The sequence below is a fragment of the Oncorhynchus nerka genome, linkage group LG25 (assembly GCF_034236695.1).
Source record: "Oncorhynchus nerka isolate Pitt River linkage group LG25, Oner_Uvic_2.0, whole genome shotgun sequence".
Taxonomy (NCBI): domain Eukaryota; kingdom Metazoa; phylum Chordata; class Actinopteri; order Salmoniformes; family Salmonidae; genus Oncorhynchus; species Oncorhynchus nerka.
Genome location: NC_088420.1, coordinates 32,815,506 through 32,830,425, shown reverse-complemented (window position 1 = coordinate 32,830,425; position 14,920 = coordinate 32,815,506). Strand labels below are relative to the sequence as shown.

The window sequence follows — 14,920 nt, the reverse complement described above, 5'->3', positions numbered from 1 at the left end:
AGGCCCGAAAAAGGGGGCGAGGATGTGTTCGGTCAGCTTGAACAGCAGAGAAAGACTGGGGAGGACGCCTCCTTTGTGACATGTGCAGCATAGACATAATGAAAGATATTATAATTACAATGCACGGTCTGTAAAAAGGGACAAAACAGATATTTGACCGGGGGGTGGAGTGTGCTGCACCATAGAGACCCAGGCCACTCCAGAGCACAGTACCAACTGCAGTTCCATTCTGATCACTAACTTAGACAAATCTCAATACGAATGCACACAACAGGAATCTCCAGTGAATAGCGTTTTGTTCCAGAAATAAAAACATTTGAACAAGGCCCCCATATCGTCTCATACTACTCTAAACTGTCCCATCAGGCATGAGGAGAACTTACACCTCTATTTGAGCAAGGGACACATTTTCCAGACTATAATTTTATGTCAATAAATGATAGTCCTAGGAGTGATAGGAGCGCTCTTATTATTATCATTATTATTATTATTATTTTCGGTGTTAATTCATACATAGTGTGAATGACAAGCACAGACCGAAGCGCAGCCGTTATGGCTGACAACTGGAATGGTGCCTTTCTCTGTACATATTCACCCCCATAGGCGAGACAGACAAACAATGCAGTGAATGTGGGAAAATGTGAAATGCTAAACCTGCGTGTGTGTGAGTGCTGCGTCTGTGTGTGCATTTGTATAAGGGCTACGGATGAGTTTGAATGCTGTCCTTATTTGGTGATGGCATGGATCTAGTGGTTGTATAGGCATGTGGAAGAAGGATAAAGTGAAGCAGAGAGAGAAAGAGAAACAGAGGGGCGGGAAGCTGGCAGTGACTGAGAAGATGAGGACTTGACAGCGAGGTGACAGAGTTCAAACAAAATGAGGCTTGTAGATTAGCAGCGTTCCCCTCGGTGACAGGTGTCATCTCTTGTGGCAGTCTGTCACTCTGCCTACTGCCACTCTTTATATAATACTAGGAGGGAGAGGAGAGGGAGAGGCAGCACCAGTCTCACCTCACCAGGCACATCCACCCGGCGTCTCCCTGCCAGTCACCTAGATTAAAGCCCAGGTGGCCAAGGGATGCAAGAGGGAAGCACCAGGAAGAACAGAAGCCAAGCTAAAGGGGAAACACACTATTAAAGCAATGACGCCTACTGCCTTCTGTGAAAACGATACTATTAGTACAATATTTGGAGGATTCAGGTTAACAAGTGACAGCTCATTTTAGCTATACACTGATCAATATTTTCATATTCAGAAAGCATAAATAATGTGGGGATGGCTCAATGCTGTGATAGGTCATCTTCATTAACTTGACCAAGTGTGATGTAACAGATTAAGTCGATCAAGGACAATGTCTCATGTTACGTGAAGGCTAATACCCACAATTAATCTTGGACATTATAGTTTGTAGATATGTTACTAAATCTATTAATATTACTACAGTTCCATCTGTGTAATGTCAATCAAACACCTTTTTCCATAATTACTACAGACAATTCTCAAAATAGATCTTTATTAAGATATCAGAGCCACTTAACTTATATCTGCCCATAAAACATAAATAGACTAACCTACACAGAGGTTGGGACTACAGTCTCATCTCCATACACCTCTATTGACTCCCATCCTACTCTATGGAGAGTCAGTAGTTTTCTAGGTGAATGAGTGAGTTTCCTGCTGGCCATTGTGAGTGAGGCCCTTTCACATGACTCTAACCCAGAGGGTATTAACTAAAGCTGGGAGGGAGCCGGGACACATCGTCCATCCGGTGACACCCAGGGTGAGACCTGCTGCTCCCTGCCTAAGACTTCAGCCACCTGCTTCACAGATTGGACCGAAATACACACAGCCAGAGCTGCCGCCACCCCTCTGGGTTACAGAGTCAGGGGAGGGTCAGCTATTTCTTCATGACTTTAGCAAAGCTGTTATCTTACATTTGGAATAAGATAACCATGGATTAATTTCATACAATTGTGTTGCTGGCTGTTTTTATGTTGACTATATACAAAATCCGTTTGTCTCACTAAAATGACAAAGGGAACATAAGTTTAACAAGGGCAACAAAAATGTAATGGGCAATCAGAAATCAAGATGTGAACACAAACAAATACACACCTAATTAGTATTGTGCCGTTTGTATTTTCTGACAGATGAGGGATGCCCCCTATTGACTTTGTCAGGAAAGCCAGTCCAGAGTGAAATACAGAGATGAGGGAGTTAAACCACTGTGAGCTGCTGCCTGCAAATTGTGTTGTGAGCCATGGCAAGTCTCAGCATTCCTGGTGTTGCAGTTACAACCGCGATAGCAGAGAACAGATCCACAGATAATATGGACAATGGAGGGACTGTATTATGTCTTACATTGAAACTCTGATGGCCAATATACAGTACATTATGGTTTTTAAAATATTAATTGCGCAGGTTGGAAAGGACAGAAGGTAATGTATGTATTTGGTACTCTCGCGATTGGAAAATTCTCTCTGCATAATAATCAGATGGAATGGAGTCAGAAACGTAATGAAGATGAGCTTCTGATGTATAAAACTACTTTCTAAAATATTGTAATGATCAATAAATATAATATATTTTTAGTATTTTTAGTACATATATTATTCATTATTAGAGATTAAATATTGATTTCTAGTTTCATCTTAAATCTTCAGTTCTTGTCCTAAAACATTTAATTGATTTGAATATTCACAAGTTCTGGAACTTCCTCGGATAATGATCTCCCAAAGTAGCAGCCTAACAACAGCTGTGCTCTTGTAGCCTGTGCATTTAAAAACGAGTCATATTCTTCACACTGCCTCTGGTTCTTTTGGGGGAAAGAGACCACCTTCGGCACAGTGTTGCTAGTGTGAGTAATGAGACAGGCTCTCCGTGGTGCTGATAGAGGCTACCATTAAAAGGCGTGCTCCGGGGTATTTTCTCTCTCTGCATTCTAGGGAGGGAAATGGGATCTGATACCGCCATGTATCATTTGTTTCCACATCAAAGTCACAGTTATTGGCAGAATTGTTTTCATTGTTCCATCTACCTCCTGGTCAAATTCAAGTTAAATAGACTCTGATGCAGGCAGGGCTCAGATAAGTGTATGTGTCCTACGTATGCTGGGGAAAGTTTAGCACTTTACCTATCACCTTTAATAGAATTGTATGGATTTCATGAGTTGTAGCACAGGTGTCTAGTATTCTCTTAGTGAAATATTTGCAAGAGGTACCGCATTACAGTAGCATTTTAAGAACATCAAATACAGTAAGGTACAAAATTGCAGAAAATAACCTCATACCTACTGTAAAATATGGTGGTGGATCTTTGATGTTATGGGCAATTTTGCTTCTACTGGTCCTGGGGCCCTTGTTAAGGTCAACAGCAACATAAACTTTACCAAGTACCAGGACATTTTAGCCAAAATCTGGTTTCCTCTGTCAGGAGGCTGAAACTTGGCCACAAGTGGATTTTCCATCAAGACTATAACTCCAAGCACACATCAATATCAACCATGAAATGGTTATTTGACCACAAAATCAACATTTTGCTGAGGCCATCTCAGTCTCTGGAATTGAAGCCCATTGAAAACCTGTGTTTTGAATTGAAGAGGGCAGTCCATAAGTGCTGACAAAGGATATCAAGAAACTGGAAATATTTTGTATGAAGGAATGGTCTATGATCCCTCCCAATGTGTTCTCCAATCTCAAAAAACATTTTAGAAAAAGGCTCAGTATTATCCTCGAAAGGGGATGGTGTTGGAGTATTGAAAACTGGGGTGCCAATAATTGCCTTTTTTAGATGTGTTTTTTTGTTTTATTACAAAATCTTTCCTGAGCAAATGTATTAGAATAAAATAATATAATTTTCATTCTTTTTTTGAGCATACAATATTTGCTCATCTTTATCAAGAGTGCCAAAAATTCTGGACCTGACTGTAAATGCAAATAACAGAGCTCTTTTGCCTCATCTAAATTTCTCTCTAAATAATCCAGTCACCCATCCACTCATTTTCACGTGTACTTTGTGTTGGAGTCACAGAAAAATGGGCGCAAGCCAGAAAAATAGGATTTTGGTTCCTTATATTATCATGTTTCTTTGAAGTATTTTGCAAATGCCATACCATTTAACCTTCAAGATGAATACGCACACACACACATCTAGGTTTTCCATTCAACTCAAAGCTATCCTCAAGAGGATTATTTTTGAGTTTGTCAGACAGCCTTCTTCATATCGTTGAGACTTTAAGTTGGGATATCTTTGGATGTGCCTCCTATCAGAGCAGATTTTTTTTCTCACACTGAGGGATCTGCATGGGGCTGTATTTTCTCATTGCATCACTAGATGTGTAGCATTATAACTCATGAGTGGCACCTCATTTCACACCCCCTAATGGCTTGACACTGGGAGCACACTAGGGTTCCAGCCAGGGAAGCTTCCCTTCAGTGTTGTCCCGGGTTATATAAGGGACGGGAAGAAAAGAGATGAGGAAAAGTTCGATTGGACTGGGGGGTTTTCAACTCAGCAGAACGTGTAGAATTATGACAAAGAACATTTTAAAACTGATGAATATATTTCTTAAATAATATACAGCAAGACTGCTCTGTATTGTATTGTCCACGCGAGTGTTGGTTCATACACACAGCACACGGGGCACAGACGTAATTCAATGTCTATTCCACATAATTTAATTGAGCACGGTTACATACACACAATAATACGATTATTGTTGATAGTCAGATTAATATAATAGTTTACATTTAAATGTTTACATGATTTGCAAGAACTTTTTCCCGAATAATCCTGTTTACATGGACACATCTGAAATATGAAATCTCATGGGATTTAAATAAACGCAGAAAATCGGCAATCAAAATAAACGTTCTACCACAGTGACGGTTATTTTGCTAAGCCTATTTGATTCGGAGTTTGGGTACATAAAGTTTGTATGCGAAAACTATTTCTAAGATGCATGCATACTTTCAGTTTTTCCGAACTCGCTTCGCTCCTGCATATTCTGGGAGGTTGCGCTACGTACGGGTGCTAACACATGCGCAGATCAAATACACCGCCAGAATGCCGATTTTAATCATTCGAAAGATTGTTTATTCGGTGTATGCTTACTTCGATCTTGACTTTACGCCGATTAAGATAAGCAGAGTAAGGTGTTTACATTACTATTTCCATACTCTGCCTACTGCCAAAATCAGTTTAATATCAAATTATTCATGTGCTTATAAACAATCATTGAAATGAGTGGAAACAACATTGATTAAACCAGTGGGAGGAGTTAAATACTGGAATATATTGAATGTATTTATGTCAAGATAAAATGAGATGAAGCTGTTTGTGCTTTTCTGAAAAGCACTCCAGTGGCCTATGCTGTGATGTTTGATAGTGTTCCATTAAGAGCAGAAGATAAATTCAGTTCAGACTGCACTGTGCACCCGATCTAGCCAGGTCCGGGTGCACTGTGTACCCTATCTAGCCAGGTCCGGGCTGAATGACAGACATTGTAGCCCTCCAGCTTACTTGTCATACAGCAGCAGCCAGCCAGAGCAAGGCAGGTAACATGATTGTATAATTGTGTCATGACATTGTGAACCTGCTGGTGATATATAACCATGTTCATTTTCTGATAGCGCAAGGCTGGGCCTTAGAATCAGAGTTATGATGGGTGTAATTTGTGCCTCTTACACCAAAGTGAAAATAGCAGGTCATCGGCAGGATAAATACAAATTAAAATTGATGCAGGTCTCATTTCTGTTTGACCAGTTCGTATGGGGAGGCTACAGAGAGGCAGACATGTAGGGCTTGTCATTAGGTCTTCCATTTCACACCATAGCCCTGAAGGCAAAAACTGCAGATGAAATGTAACTGCCCAGAGATATATAATTGGAGAACACTCCTTTGACATAAACACGTTTGATTTAAAGCACATTTGAAATATTTATCAGTTCATAGTGTTTATTCACTTTCATTGCTGATGACATTGTATGATAAAAAGGCCAGGATAAAGACACAAAAAGGCTGACTACAATGTTGATGTTTTCCATCACTGGAAGGACATAGATGGGTGAGGCAGGTATACTGGAAATGAAAAGCTCTTGATTTGTGAGAGATTCTATGAATGACAGCCTCCTTTTGATTCCAGGAACTTAGGTAGAGGGACTATGCGTGTGTGCTCCTGCACAGTGAAAGGAGCCACAGAGGATGTCCTCCTGAAACAGTCACATCTTGTCTGACTGGCAGTTCAAGAGCTCTTCATTACAGCCCCACTGTGTCCAAGGGAAAGAAAAACAACGCGCCCAGCCTGGGACCTGTAACCTTGCCATTTAATCAGGAGTTCAAACTGCATTGTCTCCCACCACCACATCATTTAGTCTCTGAGGCTTGAGAGCAACTTTGAGGCAAATGGCTTCATATCAAGCTAGGCAGAAAAAGCTCTCACCGCATCACACTAGTAAACGCACTTAGACAAAGTAAGTATCTAGCACCGTATCAATGTCATTCATCACATACACCTATGCAATGATTTTTTTATGTCTTAAATCCTGCATTTGAATTGGTTGTCTACATTAAATGCATGGCGTGATCAACAGTCAACATTGTAATTGCTCCCAGTGTTGAAGATTTCCAAGGCCCCCTGGAACCTGCGCTATCAGAAACAACGATGGGGTTCTGAAGATGGTAAGGGACGAAGCGCTACAATGGATGCTAGCGCACTAGAAACATAGTTGAAACACACTGCACACATTACACCAGTATCAGTGCACAAACAAGCTAACAACAACAGCAACGTAAAAGCTGAACTTGAGCTTGCTTACCAGCTGCTTTAGTGGTTGTCATTTAACTTATTGTAGCTAGGTAGCTAGCTAACCAGTGTCCTCCTGCCTAGCTTCCTGATGCACAGGTCTGCAGATTCACTTTTTAATAGGGTTGGGGTCCCCAAATCAAATCTGGTTAAGGGCCCCAAAAACAGTAAAACCTGAACTTCTCAAAAAGGTGGCTTACAGAGTTATATATGACTTGTTATCTACACTAAACAAAAAATATAAACACATGTAAAGTGTTGGTCCCATGTTTCATAAGCTGAAATAAAAGATCACAGAAATGTTCCATACGCACAACAATCTTATTTCTCTTGTTTACATTCTTGTTAGTGAGCATTTCATTTGCCAAGATAATCCACCCACCTGACAGGTGTGGCATATCAAGAAGCTGAATAAAAAGTACAATCATTACACAGGTGCACCTTGTGCTGGGGACAATAAAAGGCCACTCTAAAATGTGCAGTTTTGTCACACAACACAATACCACAGATTGATGGAGTGTGCAGTTGCCATGCTGACTGCAGGAATGTCCACCAGAGCTGCTGCCAGAGAATTTAATGTTAATTGCTATACCATAAGCCGTCCTCCAATGTTGTTTTAGAGAATTTGTCAGTACGTCCAATCAGCTTCACAACCCAGACCACGTCACGTGTATGGCGTCGTGAAGGCGAGCGGTTTGATGATGTCAACGTTGTGAACCGAGTGCCCTATGGTGGTGTTATGGTATGGGAAGGCATAACCTATGGACAACGAACACAATTGCATTTAAGCAATGGCAATTTGAATGCACAGAGATACCGTGACAAGATCCTGAGGCCCACTGTCATGATGTTCATTGACTGGCATCTCCTCATGTTTCAACATAATGCATGGCCCAGATGAAAATGCATACAAGACATGTCACCCATTGACCATGTTTGGGATACTCTGGATCAACATGTACGACAGCGTGTTCCAGTTCCCGCCAATATTCTGCAACTTCGCGGGCCATTGAAAAGGAATGGGACAATATTCCACAGGCCACAATCAACAGCCTTATCAACTCTATTCTAAGGAGATGTGTCACGCTGCATGAGGCAGATATTGACTGGTTTTCTGATCCATGGCCCTACCTTTTTAGGGTATCCGTGACCAACAGATTCATATCTGTATTCCCAGTCATGTGAAATCCATAGATTAGGGCCTAATGACTTAATTTAAATTGACTGATTTCCTTATGTACTGTAACTCAGTAAACTCTTTGAAATTGTTCCATGTTGCGTTTTATTTTAGTTGAGTATATACAGTATTTATGCTTCAAATGTATATACAGTATTTATGCTTCAAATGTTTTCATTTGCATTCATAACGTTTAATTTTCATTTCCCAAACCTTTTCAGACTTTCACACCTACAGTAGGCTAATGGTCTGAAGGTACAAAGAGCTTGGGCTGTCTCAATGTCCCACAGCTGTTACTGTGTGTCACCTTTACTACTACACAGCAAATGAGATTGGCACAGGGGGTTTAAACTGTTCTGAGCTGGAACACATTGTACGTACCATTGATACTATTGCTATTACTTGTCGAGTTTAGGTGTTATCTCTGTTTCAGAATTACCCTTTGACTGCACCTTTTTTGCTGACGATCATTATAAATGGATGTCCTCACTTTCAATTTTGTCCATGCACCATTTCAGCACACAATTTCGGTCCATGCTCATGTGACAAATACTGTACTTGCAGTTTCATGCTCCCTTAGGTACCTAATTAATTGAGAAAATTCACATTATCTCTGTATTACGTTGACCACATGCTGATACTGTGATAACCATGAATATGGATAACCTACCAACAGACAACAGTGATGGTGTTTCATGATAGAGATGAGAAGGAACATTTTGCACCTGATTGCACAACAAAACACTTTTGTACTTTGCCAACAAGGTGATTTGGAACAACACACATTTTTTTGTCCTGACAGTGGCAAACTAACCATCTCAACAGTCCTACTGGCCAGGAAGTCAGTCAGTTGTTTAAACATAAATATATCTAGCAACAAAATGATTCTAAAACAAATAAGAAAGAGGTGATGAGAAGGGTATGCGTGAAACAAACTTGTAAAGAAAGTTTTTCAGAAATGCATAGATAAATATAGTAACACCATCTCTACCAATAGCAGAACAGTTGATTTTGTCTTACACACTTAATTGTAGTATGCAAATGAGAGCAATTACAAAGCTTTTTAGGTGAAGAGATGACAGCTAAGGTTGGTTTCATAGCAGGCCTCACCCAAACAGTTGTCATGGAAACAATGTAGGATAACCTCACTGCCAAATAATTGAGTGCATTATTGTAGAGATAGCAGCTCAGTATAGTTACGTTTGCATTAATGCCCACATATTGAAACATCGACCTTATATTCATTCCATAAATGATTTTATAGGCCATATGTGCTGTAAATAGTGAATGGTAACAGCAGGACAAGTCTAGGGATATGTGATTGAACAATGGTACTTTGTCTTAACGTGTCTGATAACGCTATTTATTCTATTTGATCTATTCATTATAACTTGGGGAAAAGAAATTCAATGGAAATTTCACATTTATTGATTAGAGATGGAATATTAATATTCATGTGTTGCCTATTAACAATCCTTACAGTTCCAATTTAAGTTGTGTCGTGTAGACTCTGGATCCTATAATTGCAATGACAATGATAACATTGACAACCATCTTTCCATTCACAGTACTAATGATGACCAGACTGATGTGGTGACGGTTAAGGCTTTAACAGGAAATTTTCAATAATATTATTTGAGATAATGATTTCTCTCCTAAATCAAATGCATTAGCTACCCCCTTCTTTGTTTACAACAAATTAAGGGGAATGACCATGAATGCCACCAGCATACCAAATAAAAATTGAAGACACAAATTGATATTTTCTATGGCAATTTATATTACAATTACTGTTGTGGAGGCTTTCATGAATTAAATATGAGTTCTGTCTGAGAATTAGATGTTCTGAAGGTAAATGACAAGAGGAGCCTGTAATTGAGGTGGTGGCAGCATGGGCCTACTGAACTAATCCCTGGCTGGGTCATGTGATAGGCTGTCCTCCAATGGCAGTAGTTCTTTTTGCTTCAAAGCCAGGGCAGCCGAGAAAATTGATTTCTCATCTGAGCTGTATTTGATAGCTTTTGAAATCTGAAATTGAAATTAACTAACCTATGCCCCGTCATTACAAAAGAGCAAATGAACATTGCAACATTGTTTCCTATATGCAGTGCAAACCTGCCAAGGTACATTTTCAAATAATTGTAAGATGCATGCTTTCTCTCTCTCTGTAAAGTTGATTGAAGTACTTTTTTTTTAAATATAAAAATCCATAATGAGAGTGAAAATAACAGAGATATGCACATGTATTTCTGACAGAAGGTACCAATAATGCTTATTATTGTGATGACTCCAAAGCACCGAAATAGTTTTATGTGTGAAATTGCTATGGACCACACAGTTAATTGGAATATGAGTCAACATTTTATGCACTTTTATGCTCAAATGAACATGACTCATATTGTTTGGTCATCGATTTTTGCAGCTTCTACTGTACATAAAATCAGAGATTCCACATGCGTTTTATTATTAGCTTTCAAATAAGTACATCTTCAGGCTGACAGTTCCTTTGTAACGGTTAGATTTATTTAATCATGGGTAGAATTTTGCATTAATATGTGTAGATAAATAAGTAATTGAAAGATTGTTTTTTTCTCATGACAAATCAGTCAACCAAGAGTGCATGTCTTGGGCATGCAATTGCTTTTCTGTTTGCAGTCTTAATGGACAAATGTTATTAACCAGCTCACCACAAACTGTATCCTTTGCAACTGTCTGGTGCAAGCTTTATTACACGTAATAATACACAAATTATGGTTGGTAAAAAAAATATCCAATATTACTAACACAATTTCTCTCTTGTAATTATTATGAGCTTAATACAATTATATCAAATCAGGATCATGGATTCCCCTCAATTGTTTAGATAAAGACTACAATATCGATTTGGTTTAGGATTATTGAATGAGCCAAACAAGTTAGTTAGTGAACGTGAACAAGGCAGGGGATTGATGGGTAGTTGGTTTATTTGACAAAAGACATGCTAAAACAGATGTTACTGCATGTGGACAAGAAGATCAATAGACGGTGGATAGCAGATAGATAGTTACCTGAGATGGAGAAACTTGTAACAGATGTTCAACAGACTGATGCCCAAGTAGGCAGATCAATGGACAGGAGGCAGATGGAGGAGAACATGCAGGAGCGTAGGGAGGTTTGCTAGACAGAGACATTAAATGACGGGAGTCACATTTGATATGCAGATGGGCGCCTGTCCACAAAGTCTACCGTCTACAAAACAATAAATAATAGGTTGCAATTTGGGAGGGCACTTTTTGAAACCTTTACTCTACAACCTCCATCGACTTCAGTGTCATATGAATTTACTGCTGGATTTAGCCCTTCACTGTCAGGACTGTGTGAAATAAGTTCATCATTATCATTTCCCCCAACAACTTCTCTATGATGACCATTATTTAAGCCCGTGAATGGGAGACTCAGGGATTTCTGTGCTTTCAAGTCCCAGGATACCTCTTGGACGCGAGTATCATTCTATGCTTCACCATTTCAGGTAAGCAATTCTTAGCATTTCGCTAGATAATCATATTGCCTAAAGGGTTGTTTACATGCATAATTTAATGGTTCATTTTATTGACAGGCTCATGGTAAATCTACATTATAATACTGTATAGTCATCAGCCGCAAGGGAAAAAAATGGACCTGTAGCATATGCACTGTATTATGCCAGGAATTTACTTGACACAATGAGGAATATCTCTGCCATATTAAACATGCATGTCACGACATACAGACAGTTTCAGTCTCTTTCATACTTCCCCTCAACACACACACGGATCTCCTGACATGCCTTGTCCCAGTGGCCTTGCTGTCCGAGAAGGAACTAGGCGATAACCTGATAGACTTTATCTTGTCTTGCCTAGGTCTCAGTGAAGCCTGAAGAAGACACTTCAACTGTAAGGGATCCCCCCCAGAGTCCTAACCTTCCCCTCATCTCCCCTCACCAGCCGCAGCGGCTGGGAGCTGTCTGCGGCCTGTTGCTTATTGATGTTTCTGCATGTTTTAGGTCTATCTGAGATATGACAGCCCTGACACTGTGCTGATTTCAATCAGCCTGCCACACAGCACACAGTCCGACAGCTAGAGAAAGTAAGACAGAGAAAAAAAAGAGAAGAAATTATCTATGGGGATGTCATTGGCTCAGATCACGTCCGGCCTCGTCTCTGACCAGGGGACTCGCCTCCCTTCTAATGAAGATGTTTCTTTCACATCTCAAATGAACGTGCTCCTTGCCTCCCTGGCTGATTCAATTCAATAGAAGAAAAAAGAGAAATGAATAGGGAGGGAAAGAATTGCAGCTTTTGTCAGATTGGGTAGGCAAGAACAGAAAATGACCCCTGAGCCAAAGGTTCTGACACTGCATCAATCCCTTTAGGGGTGAGGCCTGCTGGACCAGCGCAGGCTGAAGATTACTTCAGCACATCTGAGGCATGACTGCTCTATCTATTTCACACATCCTATGCAGACAACAAGCTTGTATGGTCTGGATCCTGAGCTGCCCACTAAATTAGGTCTGAGATCATTCCATGGAATGAGGGGACCCATCCAAGGCAAAACCATTGACAGAGGGCCCAGTGAATCCTTAATAAAAGAGAAGCATATATTCCCTCCTTTTCCTTTATACCACTGACTAGAATAATATACCATTGATAATCCCAATAAATCTCTTCCCCCGCAAATTGAAGCACACATCCCGATAAGACTCTCTCACGCAGTTTCCTCACATACCCATTACGGACATTCACATCGCCTTGGTTCAAATCCCCTTACGTTGCTATTAATAGTGATTGATACTTATCAATAAATTATTATGAATTCAGTCTAATAAAGGTGGTCTGATGCTAAGGTTTGATTTAAAGCAAGACTGTGTCACAGTCGTAAAATGAAATTCAGACCACTAAAAATAAATATTCCCTTTCTGGGCTCGTCTTTGCACATTTCACTTTTTTGGAAACTAACTATCTATCTATTTTTTAAAAACTTATCATATTACCTTTGTACTTTTGTTTGCTGTTTGTTTATACATTTGTATGTTAACCATCAAAGAAATGTATTAAAACAGCAAGCATACCATATGGATTACAGAGGACATGCTTTAATACCAATAGACATACAGTATAGTATCTGCAAAACTTATTGCTATTAGTTTGTCAAATCCTTTCTTTCTGCTTGAAAAACTTCAACTTTCTGAATTATAGAGATTTTAAAATGAATATTATTAGCCCCAATACTTCATGTTGAGTGTATTTCACTTCCAGGGTTTCACAGACCAAACTTCCAGAGCCTATAATGAGATTGCCCCAAACAAAGAATAGATTTGCTGTCATTGAATTACTTCAATTTCCTTATTCTAATAGAGGGAACCACAACACCGGTCACAACTTTCTATGTTTGTTTACAGGCTTCACAACATGTTGTACTGGATAATTAATCCATCAAGCAGTGGCATTAAACGCCTTGAGACTACAGCACTGAACATTTAGAAAATCACATTTAACCCAGTGTTGACTAAAACACTACCTTGCACTGTCGATCAAGCATGTCTCTCCTTGACAGCTCTGTTCGTATGTTGTTAAATAATCGAAAGGAGAAAAAAATTATCATGAAAGAAAAAGCAGTCTCAGAGGAACTGTCACAAAGGAAAGAAAATGCCATGGGGGGCGAGGAATGCCTTCAGTCACCCAGCTTTTCACATTTTAATTTCAGTCTTCAGGACTGACTCATGGTAGCGCCTGAGTGAGCGGGGCCTGGGAGTCAGGGCCCTGTGCTGACCCCTTTGCATAGACAGACCCAGAGAGATGTCAGCCGGAGCTCCCGAGGATCACCAGGCTGCCAAGCACTTTGAAAGCTGCTGCCAATTCAGCCTAAATCTCAGCTGAATGGCCGCCACAGAGAAGGGGAGCGACGGCAATAAAAACAGGTTGCAAAAGGGAGAGAATTCGCTTTCAAAATGTCTAAGGCCTTTGACCTTTCATCCAACCCCTCGCCCTCTGTCTTTGAAGCTGAGCATATTTTTTTGAGGGACATCGAAAGAAGGGAGGGTTTTGAGGCTGGACTTGGGGCCTGTCAGTATAAATATATTAATAATCTGACAGCTTCATCTGCTTTTGAGGGCCAGCCATGACAGCTACACAATGCCTCACGCTGTAGCCCTCCTCGTACATGTCTAGCCTCCCTGTCTGAACAACAGAGTTTATTAAGACATCACAGTCCTGTGAAGTATTGATTTAACACCAGTCTCTGTCACTTACTGTATTAGCCATATCAAAGTTCCTAACTAAACAATGAAGGTTTCACATGCAACCTGCTACTTTTCTTTCTGAAGATGGAATGTTTTAACGCACAGTATGCAATCAAATCTTTCATGTCTAAATGTTGACCCTTGTGATCTAAACAATCCCTAACTTATTTTTTAAAGACAATTCGTCATCAGAAATTATATCAGTAAGGTAAAAATGATAATGTAGCACCGAACAAAGGCATTTAAGAATATAGCTGAAATAAAAGGCATACTGGCCGAGAGAAAGAGAGAATATTAAGTTGCTAGAGAGCGGGGGCTGTCTGTCTGTGGAAGTCAGCCCCTCAGAAAGTGGATCAGTCCATTGAGAGAGACTGGGAGGGGTCAGAGGGAGTGCAGGTAATTGAGGTGTCCCCTCCCCTGCCTTTTTTCCAGGGCTCCTCACCCCATCCTCTCACCCCCCGCCCTATCCACACAGCGGGCACAATTACGCTCCCCATAACCCCTCCAGCTGGCCCCCATGATCCCGCACTTCTCACTAAACGCGACTCCGCCAGCCCTCTCCCTGTTAACCTCACAGCACCCGCTCTAGGGGACTGGGTGAAGCGGCTGTACACTAGACCATGGAGAAGGAACTTAGAGTGCTCTGTTTCACAGGCAGCACTTGGCAAAAACAGAGAGAATTTCA

At 40.3% G+C, this 14,920-nt stretch overlaps 1 long non-coding RNA gene across 1 annotated transcript in view; it reads left to right on the top strand.

The window, feature by feature from the left end:
* The window catches only part of LOC115108909 (uncharacterized), a 34,496-nt gene extending 27,395 nt beyond the window's left edge, over nucleotides 1-7,101 (top strand). Inside the window, exons 2-3 of the long non-coding RNA XR_003860432.2 lie at nucleotides 6,143-6,470; nucleotides 6,613-7,101. This is a non-coding gene — a long non-coding RNA (uncharacterized LOC115108909). The remainder of the gene's footprint in view (nucleotides 1-6,142; nucleotides 6,471-6,612) is intronic.
* The last annotated feature ends 7,819 nt before the right edge of the window (nucleotides 7,102-14,920 follow it).